This window comes from Saccopteryx leptura, chromosome 1 (assembly GCF_036850995.1).
Source record: "Saccopteryx leptura isolate mSacLep1 chromosome 1, mSacLep1_pri_phased_curated, whole genome shotgun sequence".
Lineage (NCBI taxonomy): Eukaryota > Metazoa > Chordata > Mammalia > Chiroptera > Emballonuridae > Saccopteryx > Saccopteryx leptura.
Window position 1 is genome coordinate 276,361,650 of NC_089503.1, and position 25,590 is coordinate 276,387,239.

General features: G+C 35.7%; 1 protein-coding gene across 4 annotated transcripts in view; it reads left to right on the top strand.

The window, feature by feature from the left end:
* The window catches only part of SOX5 (SRY-box transcription factor 5), a 1,089,507-nt gene that overhangs the window by 550,365 nt on the left and 513,552 nt on the right, over positions 1 to 25,590 (top strand). The gene's annotated exons all lie outside the window — the stretch shown is intronic.

Genomic DNA, 25,590 nt, shown 5'->3' on the forward strand with positions numbered 1-25,590 from the left:
TCATTTGGTTCTTTTAAGGCCATATGCTCAGCATATGAACTACTGAGAAAAATAACTCATGAACCCTGAGTTGAAGGATCTTACAGTTCTACACTATTCTCTGCCACTTTATAACTAATTGTCATGCTTCAATGTGGCATTTTCGATTTATATGCCACCTTTGCATACATTATTTGACTCGTTCAATGACCTCATTGGCCCTGGGTGTATGAATTTTTTAATTACATACAGTTGTCATTAGAGATTAAACAGAGGCTCAGAGAAAATTTGTTTTGTAGGCCAAAATGGTAGAGCAAGTATGTGGCGGAGCTAGATTCTCTGATTCCAAGTCCAGATTTTTATTATTTATTTCATTGCACTGTGTGCCTTAGGAATATTTGTTCAAAATTTAGAGCATCTCTTCACCTACAACAGGTATATTATAATATCCAGAGATTCTGCAATCTTTGTAAAGGCTGTAATGTACCATGTTGCCGTAATTAAAAAAATAAAATCATTTGGTATTCTTAAGTAAAGCCTGATGCCTCCATTGAAAATGGCAAGATCTTTTGTAATAAGATTTCTTATACATTCCAGAAAGTTATAGCAAGTGACAAATAAACTAATTCTAGGAAATTCAAACAGACATGCCAGGAAGGAGCCAATCTTTGACCACCTTCATTCTACCTGCTTCTTATAATAGAGACTCTTCTTGGTTTAGGTAGTGTCATCACTAAGGTTTATTCTTTGATTTACTATGTCTTCTATCTGTATTCATTCACTCATTCATTCAGTAGATGTTTACTGAGCACTAATTTTATACTAGAACAGAGCAAGTCACTAGTTATGAAATTATGAATAAGACATGTTCCCTACCCAAATAGGAAGCCAACTATATGTAATTACCACAGAGATGTGAATAAGGGTCTGGTCTGTTCTATGATTTCTCAACTCTGACAGTTACCAGTGGAAATATTGGTTGGAGGAGTGAGTGTGTGGGTGAATTCGCAGAAAGGGTTGAAATTTGTTATAGCTACGCATCTGGCAGTACTTAAGAACTATGAATGATTTCATGTTTCCATGGGCACATGGTACATTATAACACATTATGTAATATGCTGGTTGATAAAGCACTTTGTAATAGTATAATATTGTACCTTTCTTCCTTCATTCTTAAATCACACGCCACACATAAATTCTCACATTATTGTTCCTAGAACTTGTTGTTGGGATATTTTATTATTGTTATTTTTTGTAATAGCAATAGTAACAGCCATCTATCGTTGAAAAGAGTGAGACACAAAATAACTTGCCTGGGGCCACTCCACGCAAGATTGGCATCATCCTCTGTTCAGTTTCCAAGGCTCCGAACTTCTTTGCAATAATCGCTAGACTGGATATATTGTTCATTTATTTTCTTATAACTTAGTGTGATGTTTCATATAAGCAATAGAATTTTCCGTGGGTGGCCCACTGGCAAGCTCTAACTCGTTCGGGCCATGTCTTTAGAAAGCTGTCAGATGTCCCCACCCTCCTGCTGCCTACTACTTTTTCCTACAGTAAAACCATGGTTGAAGAGCCCTGGTCTGTAATAATGGTATGAATCTTTGTTGGCTTGAACTTAAGGCGCTGTAAAATATTCCTTTGTCAGTTTCTGTCACATAGGAATATTTGGAGCTCTTGGTATTTGACCAGTAGCCCAGTAGTTTCTTTTCGGAAAATATCTGCATTATTCTTATATTGCATATTCTCTAACACAAGCAACGTTAAAATATTAACCTTGCTGAAACTAGATGAATTAGTCAGAACTGAAGGTGGAAATCTCTTCAGACCGGATTCTACGCAATGCTCATTAGCTCTGCAATAGTGAGGCCTGGAAGAAATAGTGTTTGAAAGATGGAGGATAATTTTCTTTGCTTGGCTAGCTCAGGTCAGATTCTTGTCCCTTTCTTCCTATTGTTGTACCTCAGTTTTCCAACTATGCTGTCAGGATGTGAGCATGTCGCTTGGTTCTAGGAACATACAATGTGTGACTTCTATGAGAATATGATGATACCATTCAGTGACAATTAGTTGATTCAACTATTATAATATTAGGTTCTTGAATATATTTTCTTTTTCTCTCTCTCTCTCTCAAGTTGCTATATTAAAAAATAACAAAACTCCAGTTCAAACATAACAATTATTTGGAACTGTTTTCCACAGAGGAAGAGAATACTTTATATGAGTAGCAAGCCATGTTCGTGTGATTGACGCAGCGGTTCCCAACAGTTTCTCTGGAACCATTCTTGCTTCTTACGTTGGAAGGCCTGTTCAAAGAAGGGAGCAGAAGAGGGAAAGTCTCTTTTCCGTCGTATTGATGCAATGGGCATATGGCAACCTATAAACCTTAAGTGATTCAGTTATTACTATGCTCTAATTACTGACCTTAGACTTTTGGGTAACATAGAAGAAAGTTCTCAGGACCTGATTTCTTAGCTTTTTTCAAGGCCCTATTGTTTAAGCTTTGTAAAATAGTTAACACTGACACTTTAATAGTAGCAAAATAAAGTGGGGACTTGGTTTTTATAAAATGTTATTTCTATCTGGATAATCATGTAGATATGTGACTAAACATTATGACGACAAAGTGGGCACATGGCAATATGCTGCTCACAAAAATTAGGGGATATTTGAAAATGAACATGAAACAATAAAAAAATGAAGCATTTGATTTTTTTTTATTAAACAAGAACATCAGAAAAGCAAATGACAAGTCAAAGAAAGTTGTTTGATTATGCAAATGAGATGCAAAACCACCTTTTATTTCATTGGTGAGAATGCACTATACAAAAGGATAAAAGTACTGGAGTATCTGCATGTTCCCTGATCCCCTAATTTTTGTTAGCAGTTGCCTCTGGAGACATAGTGAGGCCAACTGGAAATGATAACACTGGCTGGGAAGCAGGAGAAGCTAACTTTTGATGTTCCTTAATACTTAATACTTAGACTTTTAAAACATACTGTAATTACTTTGTTTTTTGATTATACCCGTACAGAGAAACTGAACCATTATCATTTCTTCTTTCCTCAATCCTGGTTTTCATCTAAGAACTTCAATTTTGGTATGAAAACCTGACACCTGAATTAATTAAAATAACAAAAACATTTATTGAGTAGTTACAAATTCCAGGTATCTTGAGATCTTCCCATGCATTATCTTTGTAGCAATCAACTACAGTCCTCTGCTCCACCAGCTGAGCTATCGAAGGGACACATTGTCTTTGTTAAATGATTTATTAGCTTGGGCTAATTTGGCCATAAGTGACAGAAACCCAATTCAAATAATCTTAAACATATAATTGGAGGGAGTGTTGTTGTTTTAAATAAGTGAGAATATCAAGAGCTGCCCAACTTGTGGCAGGCTCATTCCGGGGCTCATTTGCTATCTCCACCTCTCATTTTTCTTGTCCTTTCCCTGTGCTGGCTTTATTTGAAGGCAAGCTTTATGCCTATGGTTTCTGCTCAAGCAGATCCAGTCCTAGCTCCTAAAATAAAAAGAGTGAGGGCTACTTTCTTCATAGCACTATCACAAATCTTACACAAGTTATCTCTTAATTAGCTTGTTTATTGGGTTCAAAACTGAACCCATCCTTGTGGCTGAGAAGATAATGTGCTTTTTTTTTTTTTTTTTACTAGGGCATGGTCATATGCTTATCTCTTATTTGAGATTGGAGGGCCAGTTGTTTCCCACAGAAAAAGATGAGCTTTTGTTTGGTTTGGTTTTAAATAGAACATATAAGGTAGGCCAAAACAACTGCTTCCTATGACAAAGATGCAGTCTTGTTTTGCCCAGTTTCCAAATGTAAGAACTTTACCTCGATTCACATAGTAAACAAACTGGAGAATATGGATGATATCCCCACCTGTTTGATTCAATGCCCATGTTCCACAAAAGTCATATCAAGGTTGAGAGTATAAGACTAGAGTCAGAATGTACAGGGATGATTCCTGGTTTCACCACTTAGACCAGCTCTGTTGCCTTAAAGAAGCATGTAATCTCTTTTAAGCCTCAATAATGCAACACTTAAAATGAAGATAATTTTAAAAAGTAAATGTTGTATTTACTTCATAGAATAATTGTTAAGATTAAGTGATATAAATGGACAGACTACTTTGTGTAGTCCTGACACTCAAGTATTCAATAAGTTCTGGTTATCATTATAATGTTATATTTCTATTTTTATTTATTTTATTTATTTTTTATTTTTTGGTATTTTCCTGAAGTTGGAAACAGGGAGGCAGTCAGACAGACTCCCACATGCGCCTGACCAGGATCCACCCGGCAACCCACCAGGGGGCAATGCTCTGCCCATCTGGGGTGTCACTCTGTTGCAACCAGAACCACTCTAGCGCCTGAGGCAGAGGACACAGAGCCACCCTCAGCACCCGGGCCAACTTTGCTCCAATGGAGCCTTGGCTGCAGGAGGGGAAGAGAGAGACAGAGAAGAAGGAGAGAGGGAGGGGTGGAGAAGCAGATGGGTGCTTCTCCTGTGTGCCCTGGCCGGGAATCAAACCCGGGACTCCTGCATGCCAGGCCGACGCTCTACCACTGAGCGAACCAGCCAGGGCCTGTTGTTTTTTTTTAATCAATGACAAGACAATGACTGAAATGCCAATTGATCTGACTTTGATTTTATTTGGTGATTACCCACAAGTCCAAATTGTGTTTATAAACCCAAACCCTCACGTGATTAAAATTCTTAATTTCTTCTGTTGCTCAACATGACCAATTCCATTTATTTATTTTCTTACATTAATTTAATTTTTTACATTTTAATGTATTTTTATAGTCTGATATTACTGTTTAAATCTTGTATTATTACTTAATAAAGTGGTACGTTTGTACAGATAGGGAACCACATATTTTTCTGACTATATCCTTCATAGAACTTAGAATCTCATATAAATTATGGACTCTGTAAATAAATATTTGCTGATTTCATTTGTTTTATTTATAGGTTGTGTCTTAAAAAAAAAGAATTAGCAGGGGAGATGTGATTCCTTTTCCCAAGCTTCTCAGGTGCATACAGGTTTGAAGCTGGTGTTGGGCATCAGAAATGGGCAATATATGGGAGGGGAGGGCATCACCCACCACCCCCTTCACCAAAGGCAGAGAGAAGCAGAGATTTCTTCCTGAGGGTCATTCATCTTTTCTTTCTCATCTATCTCATTTTCAGATAAGGTAAAGCAGCATGGTGAGGATAGAATTTTCTTTAGCAAGTATATATATATATATATATATAAACAACACAAAACTTTGGAGTAGGCGAGGATTTCTCTAAAATGTTTCAATGGTTTGCATGGCCCAAGTGCCAAATATGGGCTTTATTTATCTGAGATGAAGAAAATTAGTTATTTAGCAAGTATCACTTTACTAAACACCAAGTTAGCCCCATTTCCTTTGCAGATAATTAAAGATTTTGGTATAATTGGAGCTTTTTGAATATGGATTTACTATCAATAAAACACAGGAGAGCTGTTTCAGAGTAAGGTAAAATTTAATGCCAGAATTTTAATATTTAAATGTCAGAGATTAGACTATAATGATAAAGATGAAATATGATATGCACATAGGGTATGTGCAGATACACTTGTATAAAACATTGTATATAATTACAGAGAGAGAGAACATCTCTAGCAGATGATAATTTCAAACTCCTTAAATGTTACAATAAACATAACAGTTAGGTTAATGTAGTTTTCTTTTCTTTCTTTCTTTTTTTTTTTTTGAGTCCTGGCCATGGACTTATTCAAAAAGGAGCACATTATCTGAGATATCTACACACAAGAATCACGGAGGCCCCTTGATATTCGTCTTCACTTAATTTGATTCTCCTATCAGAAGAGGCGTCAATAGAGCCTTATACTTAACTTTTTAAACTGACTTTATCTATTTTTTTTAAGGGGCTTATTATAGCAACTTGGTCAGTGTTCAAGGTTACTTACTCTTTCATGTGATAAAACAGTTTGGCCACTTTCTAAATTGTAGAATTTGGACTGGCAGCCTAAAGGCTAAAATGCCTATATCTTTTAACCAACCTAAGATAATAACTGTTCCCTCTATATTTACAGCTTTTCTTTTTCGTGTTTTTCTTTGGAAAAGTAATAACACTCAGTAAACAAGAAAGTGCTGCTAGCATTTTGGTGTTTTCAACTAATTCCTCAGCAAAGAAAATTTATTGTGTCCTAGTTGTATTTAGTATAAAAATAAGAGAAACATCTTTAGAGACAGAAGTGATTTTTCTACTTGGTTACCTACACGGAGGTGTATTGATTTCTATTCGTAGTACTTGTTTCTGCCTACAGTTGTACATTGTGTCCAGGGATTTAGAAAACAGAGCTTTTAATTCTTTGTAAATAGTAGCATTGTATGAAAGGGTTTTTTTCTTTTTTTAACTGCAAATACAAAAATATTGTGAACATTGGTTTAAAATGAATTGACCTTTGTTTCAATGAGGGCGGTGTGTTACTTGTTATGGAGTGACTCCATTCGCCCATGCAAATAAGCACAAAGCCAGGATATTATCAGGCAATGGCAAAATTAAGAGGTAGGTCAGATTTAATGGAAACATCTGTCATTAACCCTTTTACAGAAACCGCCTCAGGGAATCCTGCAGATAAAAGCTATGCTAAAGCGTCTTACCTTGCTTTACTGAGCTGCAGAGGGACTGCAGTCATAATGGACAAATTCTGCTAAGAGGACTTACTTAAAAAAAATGGCACATTTTAGAATATGGAAGAAAAAAAACAAGGTTTATTTTTGTGTATTTTGCTTTACAAAATATTTAAGACTACTATTAATTTTTAGATTTTAACACCAGCAGGCTTCTTCCCTGTGGCTGGCTACATAATGTCAATCCAGTGAGATTCATCTTTTTTATTGATACCTGAACAAAGAAAACCAACCAAACAAAAAAAAAGCAAATGAATATTTACATGCTATTATTTGAAAATATGAAAAACAGAAAACTAGGAAAAAATGTTTTGTTAATACATTTTTGCCTATGTTGTACAATAGTAATAAGAAAAAATTCCTTTTGTTAACTAGGCATTTATTAAAGATAAATGAACTTGTGAAAGTTTAACAGTCATTTGTATACTATATACAATATTTTTGTCGCTTTAAATTATGTTACTAATAGCACAAATATATGTGAGAATTCTCAATGAAATTTAAAACACAACTTGAAAAGATTGTAAGTCAGGCAATAAAATACACTTGAAAATAAGTGTTTTAAAAAATAAGAAAAAGTATATAAGTAAGAGAAAATTATATAAGCGAAAACAAACTGTTAACAATAATTAGTTAATAGATAAAAAGAATGGGTAGGGTGGGGAATCCCTGTAAATTTTCTTAGAAAAAGATAAATCCAAAACAATGTATCTGATGCTTTAGTTATGTTCACAATGTAATTGCTCCTCCTCTCTCTCAGTATTTTTAATTTCACATTTATTTTTATTAAAATACCACAATTAAGTCCTTTTTATATGATCATTGCATCTTTTGCCCCATAACTTTTTTTGTCTTGCACACTCTCCTGAAATCAGTATAGGCTGGCCTTTTTTATTTTCCATTTTCTTAAAAATATTTTTGTTAGTATAATGCACAGAGTGAAAGGTACCTCTCTTTTGACTACTAATTTCTTCTAAATCAGGCTTTAAGCTTATCTATCTAAAAGTATTGTAAGATGAACAAAGTGCCCATTTACTTTCTCATTTTTTAGAAATTTTTAGATAGTGTCTGACCCCTTTCTTTTGAGTGGGAGGGTCTCACAAAGGCTTTTATAAGCTGTTGAATGATAAATCATATTAATACACACCTAATGTCTTTAAAGCCATGGGGTTGAATTGAGTTGAATTCTTCTGAATACTACTACTTTGGATAGATTAGGGGCATATGGAGTGAAAGAGAATTAATGTAACCATATATATTGATCTGCTTTTAAATCCCCAGTATTCATATAGATATTAATGTGTTTGAAAACTATTGTTGGACTTAAAGAAAAAATTAGAAAACTCAAACTCCAACCATAGAATTAAATGGACTTGAAATTATTTTATTCTGTTTTACAGAATTCACCTACACTTATATATTTTGCAGGAATTAGCATATCATTTGAAAATATAAACTGTCTCTGTTGTATTCTCTGTGTGTGTGAGTGTGGATTCACATTAGTGCATTTGTCCCTCTGACAAATTCCTCAAAGGTGGGGAAAAGTCTCTCTGTACTGACTATTTTTAAACACTTATTTCAACAATATATATGATTAGGCAACTCCTTGGTTTGGTTTTGAAATGACAGATGGTATCATACACTAATATTTCCATTCAGTATGTAACTCTCTTGTGTTCAGGAAGGTATGGCATAAAAATATTTTAAAACGTTGCAGTATGTCCCTAGAACTGATTAAAGATTGAGAACTTTCAATGACATCCGTATTGGACTGCAGGCCCATAGACCAAGAGGTAAGTTGACCTGCTTAGTAAATTGGAAAGTAATGCAGACTTTGTGGAATGTCAGCTACCTTTAATCAGCTTACCGGCATGTGGCGTTACCAATAAGGTTTTTGCTTTTCACCCAGCTAAATAAAGCGTGGTGCCTCGTAGGTAGCATTGTATTTTGTATATGTCTCCTCATTTCTGTTTTTTCTTTATACCTAATGGTTGGACATGATGGTTTGGGATATAAAATTTGGCTAAAATGTCTATTTTGAAAGAAATTTTAATTTTGCATTTTAATCAGGTTTTAATGATTCTTTTTAAAAAAATGCTTTTAGTGATTAAATGCTCAGAGCAGAATCTGTCAGTCAACAAATAAGTCCCTGGTTTGCAGACAGGAAAACACTATGCATTGAAAAGAGGGTATGTGCCTCTCGGGGTGGTAAAATGAGGATTTATCTTTGATCTTTGCAACTTGATGTTCCAAAGAGAGAGTTGGTCTGACCAGGTGGTGGCACAGTGAATAGAGCATCGGAATGGGATACAGAGGACCCAGGTTCAAAACCCCGAGGTCTCTGGCTTGAACATGAGCTTATCTGGTTTGAGCACAGCTCACTAGCTTGAACCCAAAGTCACTGGCCTTGAGCAAGAGGTCAGTCAGTCTGCTGTAGCCCCCTGTTCAAGGCACATATGAGAAAGCAGTCAATGAACAACTAAGGTGCTGCAACAAAGAATTGATGCTTCTCACCTCTCTCCCTTCTTGTCTGTCTGTCCCTCTCTCTGTCTCTGTCACAAAAAATAAAATAAAATAAAAATAAACAAAGAGAGAACTGTGATATTCCTTCCCTGATTTTTAATTTGAGGCAAGACATTGACTTTTCTTTTCTAAATCCCATGGACTATTGATCTATAACTTAGAGATCCCTCTCAGTTATCTGGACTGTTGAGCCTCTTTGCCACATTTTCTCTTTCTTTGATAATGTAGATATGAATCCTAGGCTTCAGTCAATAAGCATCTCTTTCTTGAAGGAGTTATCTGAAAAAGAAGAGGTAGTATACCTGACTGATGGGCCTTTTGGTCTAAATCTAGATTCTTAGAGTGAAATTCTCTTGGTGCTGATTTCACTCCTAAGACAAAACAGTTCATTATTATGCTGACAGGTATTCAGAATTGTCTATTGGAATTATCTTTTTATCCTTATTTTTTGAAAATTTCAAATAATTAAATTACTTTCTTGAATATAGTCACATGGTTCAGAATTCCAAAAGTCTGTAAATGTGTACAATGAGGACTATTTCTCCCATTTCCATTTTCTGCTCAGTTTCCACTCCCCTTGCACCTTAAAAGTAACCATTGTAACTGGTAATTTGCATGTTCTTCTAGACTGTTTTTACTTGCTGGTTCTCTTTAATAGGTTGTACCTGTTCTCACTCTGACAATTTATACATGTCCATGTTCACTTGATGTTCATAAAGTGTCTTACTATGACGTGACATTTAACAATGTGCATGTTGAATCTGGGTTCCTTTTGCTTGGCTTTGCATTCATCTTTTCACTTATGTTTTGAAGAGAAATTTCATATTTTCTTTGCTCTAATTCTGGTTGCCAGGATGGCTGAATGCCATTCCTGGAAGGGGTGTGTGTTAGAGTTGGCACAGACAAAAAAACTGGCACAGGAAAAGGAAACCATTCCTGTGTCAGGGAGATTTATCTATTCATTATTTAAAAAAATTATTATTTTTACCACCATTGACTATATCTTGTGTGTGACCTATGTCCTGAGTACCATTTTAAACAAAGAACAGGCATGTTCTTGGGTAATGCCCAAGGAACTCCCAGTGGGGCATGTTGGGACTTTGTGGTAAGAATATGATTTTGGTAGCCAGATCTTTAGCAATGAGTAGAAAACAGTCTAGGACCATTGTTTTCCATCTGTACTCTGGAGAAGGCTGTAGGATTTTGTAGGGGACTCTGGGCTTAGTTAGTGCAGGGAAAGGGAAAGAGCATAACCTTAATTATTTTTTCTTTATTTGAAAATTGTGTCCTTGTGAGATTTCTAGTGAAGAACTATTTCAACAGATTTTTAAAAAAATCTAAAATCCCCTGCTCTTGAAGAATAACTCCCTGAGTCAGAGTTCTTTAGTCTGGCTGTGCCTTGTTTTCAATTCCATGTGGCACAGGGCGCAACAATCGGATGAGAACTAGGTTCAGCTCACTTTGAAAAACTGATATAATTTTGGAAAAGTTGAGTATAAGGGTGTTTTATTTAACTGACTTACACCTTTCATTCATTAGAGAAAACCACTGTTCAGAGGGAGTTTGTAGGTAATACATATATATATATATTTTTTTCCTTCTTTTTCCAAATGAAAGGAGGTGAGATAGACTCCCGCATGTTTCCCAATTGGGATTCACCCAGCAACCCCTGTCTGGGGCTGATCGGAGGCGGATTAAGGTTAGTTGATGCCCCATGTGCAGAAGAAAATATTGGATCCTTTAAAAAAAGAGAGAGAGATAGGGAAAATAAAAATACATGTTAATCATATTTTTAAATAAATAAAAATATTATGTACTATTAATGTTATAATTGCACATATGAAACCAAACTTGGTGTCATTAGAAAAAAGTGTAATATTGGGGTTTTGTGGGGCCCTTCAGAAGTCAGGGCCCAGGGTGCATGCTCCTGGTGCACCTGCAGTTAAGTCCGTCTCTGGGGATGATGCTCTGCCTATCTGGGGCCATGCTCCAACCAAGCTGTTTTTAGCGCCTGAGGCAAGGCCATAGAGCCATCCTCAGTGCCTGGGGCCAGTGTGCTAAAACCAATTGAGCCAGGGCTGCAGGGGAGAAAGAGAGAGAGAGAGAGAGAGAGAGAGAGAGAGAGAGAGAGAGAGAGAGAGAGAGGAATGAGGAGTAGAAAAGCAGATGGTCGCTTCTCCTGTGTGCCCTGACCCAGGATCGAATCCAGGACATCTATACTCCAGGCCAATACTCTACCACTGAGCCAACTGGCCAGGGCTATTTATATATTTTTAAGGGAGTAACGTGTTGAATAAGAGAGAGCACTGTAACCTGACCAGGTGGTGGCGCAGTGGATAGAGCATCAGACTGGGATGCAGAGGACCCAGGTTCGAGACCCCGAGGTCGCCAGTTTGAGCACGGGTTCATCTGCTTTGAGCAAAAGCCCACCAGCTTCAACTCAAGGTTGCTGGCTCCAGCAAGGGGTTACTCGGTCTGCTGAAGGCCCACGGTCAAGGCACATATGAGAAAGTAATCAATGAACAACTAAGGTGTTGCAACGCGCAGTGAAAAACTAATGATTGATGCTTCTCATCTCTTTCCATTCCTGTCTGTCTGTCCCTGTCTATCCCTCTCTCTGACTCACTCTCTGTCTCTGTAAAAAATAAATAAAATTAAAAAAAAAAGAGAGAGCACTGTACAAATTACCTGAAAGGTGTAGCAATAGTGATACAAATATCAGAGGTAAGAAAAGAAGAAGAGGATCAAAAGAAGTTTTATTTACAAAAAAATGTGTAAAAATACTTTCCAGGTTTTACAGAACTAGGGGAGGAGATCATAGCAGCAAAAGTGATCTGGCAATAATTTGGAGATGAATGGAGAGTGATGATCTAGTTTACTGAAGAATTTTTATTGAGAGATTGATGACTGTGTGATGAGGCATTTGAAGAAATCTATGTAATTCTCTTTCTGATATTTTTGCCTAACTTTACTATTTGGTTGTAAATTAAGTAAAATTATTTAGGGTTAACATGATTAAGATATCAGCACTTTCTTAAAGTTGTTACTTTATATTCTGAAGTTAGTCTATGTAGTATCTGGTTGATGTCACTGGCTTTCAGTAAATACTTATGGAATTAAATTGCTTTCAGATACATCCTAGCAGTACAAGATGTCTTCAGATTCATTAGGTAATTAAAGGGTTAAAAACCAAGTTCATGCAAAATTAGAAAACTGATATTTTGAGTTTAAACTAATAAATTAGTATAGCTGTCAATAATTTATGCAAGACAAGTAAATAATAGCAGAAAAGACATTCATGAAGTTAAATATTAAAAATTTTATTAACATTAGCAAGGTAGTTTTAAACATATTGAAAGTAATATAGGCAAACAGTGTCCATGTTGCAATGTGTAGTTTTAAAAATCTATGTCATTTAGATTGGAACCTGAAAAGTTGAAAATCATGTATAAGTCTTTTGTTTAATGAGGTTTTAGGTATAGTTTTAGTAATCGTTTAGTTAATAGTTTCCCAGTTCTCTAATTTCTTTTTAACTTTGATCTACACTGTCCTGGGCATGGCGTGACTTAATAGGGGCCACCAGAAGTTGAGGAGCAGGTGGAAGAAGAGGCAGTGGAGGGCTGAGAAAAGCCCAGCAAAGAAGCAAGAGCGTCAAGCAAGAGGCATTCTTAAAGCTGAGAGAGGCAAAGATGGAGACAAAACACTGAGGAGTTTGTGGACCAGGTTAAATGTTAAAGAGGCTTTAAAGAGGATGAGGCCAGAGAACAGGCTACTAGGCTTGAAGTAAGTGGATATTTGTACCTTTGAGAAAAGAGCTGTAAAAGGATAGGCGCAGAAGCATTTGCAATGGGTTGAAAAGTGTCCATGAGATAAGTAAGAAGAACTAATGACCAGGACATAGCTTGTGGGCAGAGTGCTTATTGATGAAAGGAAAGGAAGCTGGAAATAAGGGAAGCTGGGTCATTTTTGATGATTTGAGTATTTTACCATTATCTAGTTGTTTTAGTGATATTTCTGAAAAACAAACTTTCTTAGAAGGCAGTTTTCTTCTTTTCATATAGTAACTTATGTTAAACAAGTCTAGAATGGCTAGTCCTTTTTATCCCAAGGAGTTTTAAACAATTTGTTTGTGGATTTTTACTTTTTGTCTACTATTTTAAATGTTAAAAAATTACTTAAATAGATATCTTTGTATTGAACCAGCCTTTCATCGTTGCAATGAATGCCATATGGTTAATGGCATATTATTCTTTAATTTACTCTTGAGGTCTACTTGCTAGAATTTTGCTTCTTTATTTGTAAATGAGTTTGGTCTGTATTGGCACACTGTGTGTGTGTGCGCACATGTGCGTCTACACTACACTGTGTTGGTCATGACTTGTTATCAGAGTTATGCTAACCTTATGAAAGAATTGTGAGTCTGTTACTCATTTTAATGTCAGGGATTGTTTAAACAAGAAAAAGTATTGTTTTCAATTAGTTTTATTGTAACAAATATAAAAGTACCTACCACCTGTGTCAGAAAAAAAAACTACCTATGTCTGGCTTTTTTTAGAGATAAATCTTTAACAATCTCTTTAAAAATCTTTTGAATTTCTTCTATGGTCATTGGCCTATTAGGCTTTCTATCTCTTCTGTCATTTGGTAATTTATTTTTAACACAACTTAGTGTATTTAAGGCTCAGAAAGAGGAATGAGTAGAGAGAAATTTACGATAAAAAATTGACAGAAGAATTATGTTTTGAGAGAAAAGTGATTACAGTGTAAAGAGTGATGAAATCAATTTAATTGGAAGGGCCAGAAAGAAGAAGAGACATCTATAGGTAAGGATAGGCAAACATAGATTCAATTTAGAGGTGGGAGAAAACTGTTAATTAAAGAGGAAGGGATGAAAGCATATGTTCATTTATCGATTCCCTGCTAGGTATTGTGTTATGTAGATATAATTACACTTAATCTTCATATAGCCCTATGAAGCAGGTTTTATTCTCTCTATTCTATAACCAAGAACACAGAGAGGTTCAGTAATTTGCCCAAAATATCACTTCTGAAAACTATTAAACTTATATTAGTATTTACTTGTGATTACAGAGCATTAAGTTAAAATATTTATTTCTTTTTACTGTGATTGACAGAATATATCTACTATCATGCATGCATACCTGTACTTGTGCATCTCTGCATATTATAAGCACACAACTGTATATAGACCTTATGTATATCTAAATATACTTTATAGTAGTATTAGGTGTCTATTTATATCATTTCCATGAGCAACTTCTACATCTAGTGGTTTAACCTAGTAGTAGTCCTCTCTAGATCATGATACTATCAACAATCATGACAATCGCTTCATTTGTTGAGTGACCCCAGCAGTCCTTTCTTATCCATAGGGGATACATTCCAAGACACCCAGTATGTTCCTGGAACTGCAGATAGTATTGAACCCTCTATCCATACCTATGATAAAATTTAATTTATAAATAAAAGATTAGCAATAATAACTAATAATAAAATGTAACAATTATAATAATATACTGTAATAAAAGTTATATGAATGTGGTTTCTCTGTCTCAAAATTGCTTATTGTGTTGTACTCACTTTTCACTTCAAGGAAGCACTTTCCAGCTCCTCTTTGGCATATCTGAGCTGCCAGCATCACTACTCTTACACGTTGGGGCCCTTTTTAAGTTAAACACAGTTTACTTGAATATAAGCACTGTGTCAGTCAATGGGATAACCGAGATGATACTACGTGATAACCGAGATGATACTACGTGACAAAGGTTGGAGAGGATACCCACCCAGTGTGGATATACCGGACAAAGAAGTGGTTCACGTCCTCAGTGGGATGGAGTGGGATAGTTCAAGATATCCTTACAATACTCATAATGACATGCAATTTACAACTCATAAATTGTTTATTTCTGGAATTTTCCATTTAATATTTTTGGACTCTGGTTGGCCATAGGTCACTGAAATTGGAAAGTGAAACCTCAGAGAAGGGAGAGTACGGTTTTTGCTTCCTGACAATTTGCCCTTTTTATATTTCTAATCTCACAACAATAATAAAAGGTACAATTGTTATCACCGTTTTTATAGAGGAACATACTGAAGCTTGGAGAATTTCAGAAAATTTCCCTGGGTTGCGTTGCTGGTATATTGCTGGGCAGGCATTCAAAGCCAGATTTAAAGAATATACCTCTCTACATACCAAGCACTATCTCTTTCGTGATAGTTACCTTTTATCTGTCAAAATTGTTTAGGATGTGCTTTTCTTTCCATAGACGTTAATCTAATGATTACAGCTTACTTCCCGGATTCAGCCCTGTGAATCTTTGATTGTTAATTTTTTTTTTACTGACTCTACTAAGTAGATAGTCTTTCCTTATCATAGTCTATTTGAATAACCAAAATAAAATAAAACAGATCCTGACTTAGATTTTGCTGAAGTGGCTAGCCAAGTACCATACACAGGGAGTACACTCACCAAATGTTTGTTGACGATGCCTATGACCCCGAGTAACACGTGCCTGCTCAACGCCACCGAAGAAACCTTACACCTGTTTATTTGTACAAAAAGAAAAAAAATTAGCATTTTTTTTTCCCTCAAAATCCTGTGACCATATGACTGATGGCTTTTCTACTTGGTAGAAAACAATTCAATGTAGACTTTGGAAAATTTGCATTTGCAGAAACTTCAAAGGCACTTGTAGGATCATACACAGTGCCTCCCAGGTCCCCCACTCCTTTCCTTTTCCCTTTTCTGCCTCTGCGACCACAGCATGTGAAAGCATTGAAAGAAAATAAGAATCTTAAACTCATAAACATACCTGCTTACCATCTGGCAGGCATCCCAGCAGTCTGGTGAGCTCCTTAGTTATCCAGCAGATAGTAGAAAAACAAGAGTCCTGTGAAGATTTCACATGTTGCCATATTCCTGCCAGATGGTGATTTGTAAAACACGGACAAATTGCACTGGCTCCACTTCCCTCCGACAATCACAACAGAAACACTGGAGCAATAGTGTTTAATTTGAAAGCAATTTCAACCGATTAATTTTAAGGTATAAATATCTAAAAATCATTGGGATAAAATGTGTCATTATCTCCAGAGAGCTGGTCCTTCACGAACCTGCTGTTCTGGGCACTGTTACTTCTAATATTCTCTTTAAAAAGAAAAACAAATGATAGACGCTTAGGGAATGTAAACCTTGTGGGATATTTGATTACTATCTATTAATCTTTGCCACAGCATGACGTTTTTCTGTCATCTAATGATGGGCTGCAGGACTCAACATTGTATTGACAAATATACCCATTGGACAACTTAATTCTCATTGGAACATGAAGAAGTGAATCTGTGTAGCAGGGAATTCTACTTTCTAAGTGTTAAATAGAACAGTCAGTGTTTTTAAAATGGGACTTTCCCACTGGTTCAGTTATTCTTTGCGGTTGTCTACACAATACTCAAATCACTGGTCAGTTTAGATGAAAAAATGTCAAACAAGCGGTTTAGCATTATGTAAATAAACTACTAGTTTGTGGTTCTAACTCTTTCAACAAACTTTGGTCTTGAAGTATAATTGGCCAGAGAGGGATATCTCTTCAATTCTCTCGTTGATGTTGAAGTCTACCTGAACCTAGCTGACTAATGCTTTGCTGATATTGAGGGGAAATAAGAGAAGATAAATAACTTCTCCCTGTTGCTGTAGCTAGATTTGCTTAGTTGTTTCTCTTCTCCTAGGGAATGTGCTGCCTGTTTCTTCCTGATGATATAGATGCACACATTTTAGACAACTAAATTTGATTCAGTAAAAGCTTTATTAGGATATAATGTACACAATCTACAATTCACCCATTTATATAATTAAATTATTTTTAGTATATTTACAGAATTATGCTAACATCACTGCAATGAATTTTAGGTCATTTTCATTCCATATTCATTAATAGATCCTCGTCATTTCTGTAATGCCACAGCCATAGGCAACCACTAATCTGTTTTGTCTCTATAGATTTTTCTATTCTAGATATTTAAATTAAATGGAATCATATAATGTGTGGTCTTTTGTGCCTGACTTCTTTCTCTCAGCATAACATTTTTCAGGATCATCCATGTTGTGTGTCAATATACCATGTCTTTCTATAGCCTAGTAATGTTCCATTGAATGGATAGAGCATAATTTATTTATCCATTTATCAGTTGATGAACATTAAGCTTGTTTCTACTTTTTGTGGAAATGTGGCTAAGAATATTTGGGTACAGCATTTAACATGGGCATATATTTTTAAATCTCTTGAGTATGTACCTAGGACTAGAATTGCTGGGTCAGTTAGTTGCTCTGTGTTTTATCGTTTGAAGAATAAGGTCTGTATTAGTTATAACTCCTTATTTTGTACAGTTCAGGTACAGGGTTGAACTCTAAACATTGAATTTTTGTAATCCAGCATTTTAATTACTATTCTGGAACAGAGAATGGGCATGAGCTTTAGAATTAAAGTTACTTAAATTTGAATCCCACTTTCACTACTTATAAACTCTGATCTTAAGTATGTTGCTTAGTACAACTTAATTTCTCTCTGACATCTGTAAAATGAGGGTAACACCAATTTTTCCTGAAGTTTGTGTGCATGGAACTTGACGCAGTATCAGAAAGCAGCTCACAGCTGTCATGGTGATGACTACAAAGTAACTTTCAAACAAATACTCTTTTATTTTGATTGTTTGCTTTTGCTTCTGAGTACCTGAGGTATAAGGACAGACTTAAAGAAAAGCTTTTTGGGGATGATTTAGGAACACACATGAGGGCCTTTTTGGCTGATTATAGGGGCTTTAGAGAAAGGAATCACATTGTTGTGTTTACTCTGTAGGATTATGTTGGGCAGATAAAATATATTATGCTCACTTTGTTAAAGATGGTGCTGCCCACATCGAAGTCCATCACCCAGGTGATAATATTACTTGCCCTTCTTGCTTGGGATGGGTGTGATTATATTAATGTGTGGGGGGACAGGCTGTAAGCAGGCAGGATCCTTATAGCTTAGGCTTAGTTTTACGACTAAGCCTTTCCCACCCTTTTTGATGTGGGGTGGTGCACTCTCATGAGGAATCCCATTGTGCCACAGATAAGTGACTTTGTATCAGAGACTTCCTTGTTTGTATATTGGATTAAAGGTTTTGATTGCTATACTATAAAGTAGGGCAGACTCGGGAGCTTGCTCGCTCTTGGTTCCTGAGATTAGCGTTAGAGAAGAGAGCAGAGAAAGGAGAGCAGAGAAAGGCCACACAGAGGAGGCCAAGAGAAGCAGCCAAGATGGTGTAGTGCTGAAGGAGAAACCAGTTTGTGCAGAGTTTGGGAAGAGGGAAGGAGATGGGAAACAAGGTGAATAAGGCTGGTGAGGTTAGAAACATTTGATTCTAGGAAACTCGGATAAGTCAGTAGCTTTGTGAGTGCTGAATGAGTGGGTTTTGGAGCCCATGTGTGTTTTTACTTGCCTGCCGGGTGCAAGCTAGGATTAAAGCTAATGGCCCACCAGCTCTTGGCTCTGTTTTTTCATTACTGTCTGTCTGAATCCTACACAAACCTGCATGGACCAGGCAGCTGTGATGGTGGCCGTGGCTACTAGCTTTACAGACTATATTTAGCATTTAATAGAAAACAAAACAACATATTAGAATCATTACTATAACTTTTAAGAACTTAGTGTTAAAAAAAGAGACTTTACTGGAATTCTTACATAGTTTTGTCTACCACATTCTAGAACTTGGGCCTCACTCCACAAGTATATCAGCTCATGAAGTACTGACATAGGGAGGAAGGAAGATTCTGAGTATTATTTTTAGGTTTGTTTTGTTTTAATTAAAATATATTTGACATATCCAGTGTAAATTTAAGGTATACTGAGGAAGATTTTGTAATTAGAGTTTCAAGGTGAGGCATTTGCATCAAGAAACAAACTTTTATGATTTGCAGACCTTTGGGCCCTTGTTCAACCCAGAATTGTGATGTCTGTATAGTTCCATAAAAAAGAGTAGGGCCCCTCACAGGAGGTTTTGTAAGTCATAAACACATAAAGTCCTTATGATGTCATTAGGGATGTCCTCCTGACTTCAGCATAAATCAAGCTTACAGCACATAATGATATGAGTGTTGAAAGATCATTACCGAAGGGAATGTCATCATCTTCTCCCCAAATGCAATACCCGTGTGAAATAATTTTTTGTGTGCAAAATTGGGCCTTACCTATAACTCTAAAGCCTTAAAGTTCATTTCCATTAAATTCACTTTCCTGAGGCAAAGTATTATTAAATCACATGAAAATCTATTAAAAGAACAAAAATATATATATACATATATATATGTATATATATTAGTCAGCTTTCCCCCAGTCTTTGAAAGTGTTCCAGGGAGATTCAGATCAGCATAAATGGTGTGACCAGTGAAACTGAGATGTTTTCTTTTACCATGTCTTTGGGTGGTCACCCTGCTGACCCTTTGAAACTCTAGAGGTATTTGAAGAAACCAGGATAGTTATATTAACACCTTGAAAAGGAAAAATATGAAGGAAAGAAAAAATATGAAGAGGTTGGGAGATGTGGTTGAGATAAACTTTTGTTTATCCTTAAATTCACACAAAACTTTAAACATTTTTAATGGCTTTAAGTTCCAAGTTTGGGTATCATTTATTAAGCTTAACTTTTTAAAATGTGAATTTGCCTTTATTAATTGTATACACTATCAACATTTTTCAGTTAAACTAAAAAAGTTTTGAATTTCAATAATTATTTCAATTTAAATGATTAAAAACACACTACAATTATGGTATCACAGATATTAATAAGCTTTGTAAACCCTTCACCCAGACAACTCATGCTTTCTTTTAAAACTAAATCTGAGTTTCAACCCTAGATTACTTCATAGTGTCACTGTAAATCGATAACATCTGGAAGGGGAAAGAAGTTTGCCTTTCAGCTCTTTAGAACAGATTTCATTTCAAACCCACCAGAAAATTTAGACCTGCTGCAAGTTCAACTTTTGCATCAGTACATTTAATTTTCTATTCTTTCCTGGCCCACTCCTCCCCTCTGGTTATATTCTCCTCCCCGCTCTTAAATTTGTCTATTACCCTCAGGCTTTGACCTTGGGCAGACTGTGAGCACAAAGTCATGTTATTTAGAGTGAAGTAACACCAGTAGTCAGGAAGGAACAATGTAGTTGAAGCCAGATAAAATAAATCTCTCATTTCCTGTCAAGGGACTGAGCCAAAAGCAATGATGAGAGACAGAGGGGGTAAACCACGCAACTCGAAACACAGACGCCGGGATAGACGCAACCACAGGCCTCCTTTGAATACAGACAACAAAACCAAAACAGCCTGAGTGACAGCAGACTCATAATAGCTGTGGAATAAACCAAAACACAGAAAACACAGGGGAATCTGTGCAACTCCTCGGCCACAGAAAACACAGATTTGAATTGCATGAGCAGGGAATTCTGCGAACAAGATGGAAACTTGAGGGATTCCCCTGGACAGACCCAAGTTTCATCAACTTTGAAACACACCTGTATACTGCCACTGTTGACCACGTCAGCTTTAGACTGAAAATCATACGCACTGATCCCTGAGTTAACTCTAGGCTGCACATTGTATCAATAATTTGAAAATAGCGAGGGAAGGAACCCCCAAATTTAATCCAACAAATATACATAGTGGTTACTATTGTCGCCATCTCTGAGAAAGCCTTCTAAATGATGGCTGATTTATTAAACAAATGCCAATAGTGTCTGCTGTCTACAGGTGCTGTTTAAAGTTATTTCAAATATTTAATCCCTTTAATCCTTACAACAACCCTGAGAGGGAGGCATTGTTGTACACTCATTTTATGACTAAAAAGCCAGAGGCACTGAGAGGTGAAGTCACTTATAGTCAGTGGCAAGTTAGGGCTGGAGTTTCCATCTGAACCCCAGCAGCAGGGGTCCAGAGTCCTCTCTCTTAATCACTCTGCTTTGCTGAATGCATGGCCATACAATACGAGCATGACATTTTACGAATCTTAGTTGTTTGCAAGCCCTGCTCAGATTCTTTTGAAATCCACTATTTGTTTGAGAACCACAATGAGACTTCTGAATGTGCATGTCAGATCCAGAAGATATATAAAAGTAGTGAGAGCATGCTGCATTCCTTAACAATTTCACTTTTGTCCAGCATTCTTCCAAGGTGGTTAGAGACTGAGAGTTTATTTACTCATTCATTTGTTCCTTCAACAATTGCTCATGACGGAGTTCGGAGTGCTTACTGCTGCTAGGCCCTGAGATGGTTGATGGAATAGCCTCTTGGCCGGACACTTAGTCAATCAAGGATACGTTTTTAGGTCTAATGAAGTACAGGAGCAGCAAGTCAAGAAGATAGCAAAATTCTGAAAGATTGATACTAGTTTATATTTAGAGATAGGATTTCTTTTTAACTTAGAATGGAATGTCATTTAATCTTTTGCACCAAACATTTTGAAGTTATCAAAAGAGATGGGAATATTCTTGAAGACTCTGCCCGCTTAGTGCTGTAATGTCAACGACATACATACCTTAGAAAAGGGGCATGCCTCATGGTGAGAATGTTTCTAAGAAGTATTCAAGCCTTAATTTGTAGTCTTCTGTGATCCTCCTGGCCCCTCCTAGGATAGAAAAGAAAGAAGTATTTTGGCTCCTATTATATTCTCTGCATAAATCCATTGTTGCACATAACATATTATGTTACATTTCTCTATTAGCTATAACAGTATTATACTCTACTTACCTGCAACACTGAGCTTCCTAAGTAGGATATTATGTTCTTGATCTTTGTGTTCCAGTACCTGTTATAGCGCCTAGCATAAAGGAGTTTCTCAGTATCTGATAATTAAATGAGTTGATGAATATATTTTGTGCCTACATATAAATAAGAGACATATACATACACTTTCATACATGTAATGTTATGCAAATTGTGGATTGTCAAAGGCACACTGTGCTATTAAAGACAATAATTATTTCTTTTATAAAATAACAACAGTAATATAGTAGATAATATATTTGAATGTTTACTATAGAAGGCCTAGTGACACCTGCTTACATGTTTCTAGGATGGGTTATTTAATTTGTTCCTTAATTTTAATCCATGAAACATACATAGATGGTTTGTTATAATTGAAATTGACTAGTAGTGATGGATCCATCTACTTAAAATATTACATAATTATATTTATTCTGTTACTATTACTTACAGAAAAAAGAAAATAAAAATATTCTCCCAATTTATGAGAAATAATAAAGCAGTTTCCTAAGTTCAAGAGGTCTGTAGCTCATATTTATATCTTTATGACCAATTTCATATAAATGTCCATATTCACAAAGAAGAAAACTCATGTAGATCAGGAAAGATTTTCCTTGGGAAATTTGTGATTGTATGAGGAGACCTGAGCATTGTAAGGATACGGAAAACAAAGAAATGCCCCACCTGGACTTGGGGGACTCTCATCTTAACTCATGGATAAAATCAATAGGGAAATTCTGTTAGAGCAATTGAATATATGTGCTTGGAGCAGAAGATTGCTCCAGCTCTGTCATGCTTTATTTTGAATTAGAAAGTTACCTTTTATAGACTTTGAACTTTATTTTAAAAGGCAGGCATTTATATTTACTATATGATTAGTAAGCTATTCGTACAATATATCATGCCTGCACCACATACAAATTATTTGAACAAAATAAAACATTCAGAATTTTTTTCTTGATGCCCTCAATACTTGCTCATACAGATACCTGATAAATACTGGCTAGTCTTTTGCTTTCTGATATTTATTGACTTTTTTCACCTCTCTGCTTTGTCTTCTGTTGACAGAAAATGGACTTTTGCTTAATCTAAGCCAGGATGTTTCCTTTAAACAAAAACAATTACTTCCTTTCTACAGGAAATGTATGAACCAGAAAGTCTGTGGAGATAATTCATCTCTTCTTTAGGTAGTTTGCAGTGGTGTGAACCTCAGGTCAGCTCAGGCTCTGGTGGGGAGCGATATCAATTATTTTTATGTGATCCAACATTCGGTTACCTGTTCCAATTTCTCCTGGATTAATGCTCATATTTAGGATATGACACTTAAACTTTGATAAATATTAGGTAATCATTTTTGAGAGGCATGTTTGCTGAATACTGTATGCTTCACAAAAGCAGAGAATGAAATACATGAGAAACAAGGAATTATAAATACCAGCACTGTATTGCTGCCATGAGTAAAAGATGAAATTCAAATGTAAAATACCCTCTGTCTAACTAACACCATAGTCATGAAAAATAAATTTCTATTGGTTTAATTATTTACCTTTCTTCATGAGGAAATACCCAATGAAATCAAGTAGCAGTTAAAAGGTAGTAAATTTTTATGCAACATGCAACTTAACTGTAGAGGCTATGATTGAAGGAAAAGGCACTGAGTATACTTTTTTTAAAAGATAAATAATTTTTATGGATGAGAACATTTTAATTACATTATTCTATAGAAACACTAAAAATTTCCAGTTAATGAACTTCAGAACAGAACAATACCTTGGTCAGGAGAAGTATTTCCAAATTTTGTTAGTATAGCACCCTTGGTATATTCCTGAACTCTAGATCCTACTTTGGATATTAGGAAATATTCTAGATATCACAAATTAGAATAAATATTGTGTAATCTGTTTTATCAATTTTAACTGCTTTATATCTACTTTGTATATATATGATACCTAATGGCACATAGTGATATTATTCTGCTAAAATTAAAGTATATCTATTAGAACCAACAATAATTCTAAGGCTTTCTAAAACTTGAATTCTTTGTTTATACATCTTGTGTGTGGGTTTGGTCCCTTATTTTTGTAATAAAAATGTCATTTGTAGTCAGTTCTGGACTATCTTTTAAAATGATATTTGAAGACATTAAAAAAGGGTTAAAAGCAGTTTGGGCTAATCACTTTAAAATTCTGTTGACGGGCTCAGCACTGTATTTTATAGATAATATGGTAACTAATAACAAAAAACTTTAATTATTGAATTGAAGCTTTTACAAGAGGATCTGGTGCTATTTGTTGTGTATTTAACGGTCATTTTTAAAATTAGTTCTAAGCAACAGTTATAACTTATTAACCAACACATAGAATAAAGCAAGTCTTACCCAAATTCATTAGTTTTTCATTTATCACAAGTACATTCTGAAATTTAGGGGTACTATTTTAAAGAATTTACTATTTCTTTATAGCCAAGTATAGACATTTTTTATCTAAGTATGCTATCTAATTTCCACTTAGACATCTTACTGTGTCTGGAGCATAGGCAGCAATATCTTGTCTCATGTGTATTTTAAATTTTATAAGGCTCTTTCAATATTTTGTTCACCATTAAGCTCCTATCAATGTGAACAGTTTGGAAAGTGATTTTTTTCCTTGCAGTTATAAATTCACAAAGGAAACTCAAGTTTGATAAAAAAGATGAATGAGCCTGACCAGGTGGTGGAGCAGTGGATAGATCGTTGACTGGGATGCTGAGGACCCAGGTTCGAGACTCTGAGGTTGCCAGCTTGAGCGTGAGCTCATCTGGCTTAAGCAAAAAGCTCACCAGCTTGGACTCAAGGTCGCTGGCTCGAGCAAGGGGTTACTCAGTCTGCTGAAGGCCCACAGTCAAGGCACATATGAGAAAGCAATCAATGAACAACTAAGGTGCCGCAACGAAAAACTGATGATTGATGCTTCTCATCTCTTTCCGTTTTTGCCTGTCTGTTCCTGTCTATCCCTCTCTCTGATTCTCTGTCCCTGTAAAAAGAAAAGAAAAAAAAAAAGATGAATGATGTAAGTACTTTAAAATATGTAGTTCTATGCATATATAATATATGTGTGTGTATGTATTCCCCCATGTATAAGACACACCTCAATTTGGGGGCCAGAAATTAGAAAAAAAATTACATAAAGTTATTAAACTCAGGTTTTATTCATCATAAAATTTATTCAACTCCTCATCACTGTCAAAACTCCCATTCATTAGCTCAGCGGTAGTCAATCTGGTCCCTACCGCCCACTAGTGGGCATTCCAGCTTTCATGGTGGGCAGTAGCGGAGCAACCAAAGTATAAATAAAAAGATAGATTTAACTATAGTAAGTTGTTTTATAAAGATTTATTCTGCCAAACTTAGCGAAAATTCAACATAAAGTACTTGGTAAGTAATTATTATTATATGCTTTAACGTGCTGTAACTCTGCTTTATAAATTTTATAAAGTGAAGTTACTTCCCTACTTTATAATTCATCATTACTGTGGAACTGGTGGGTGGTTAGAAAATTTTACACTAACAGAGATACAAAAGTG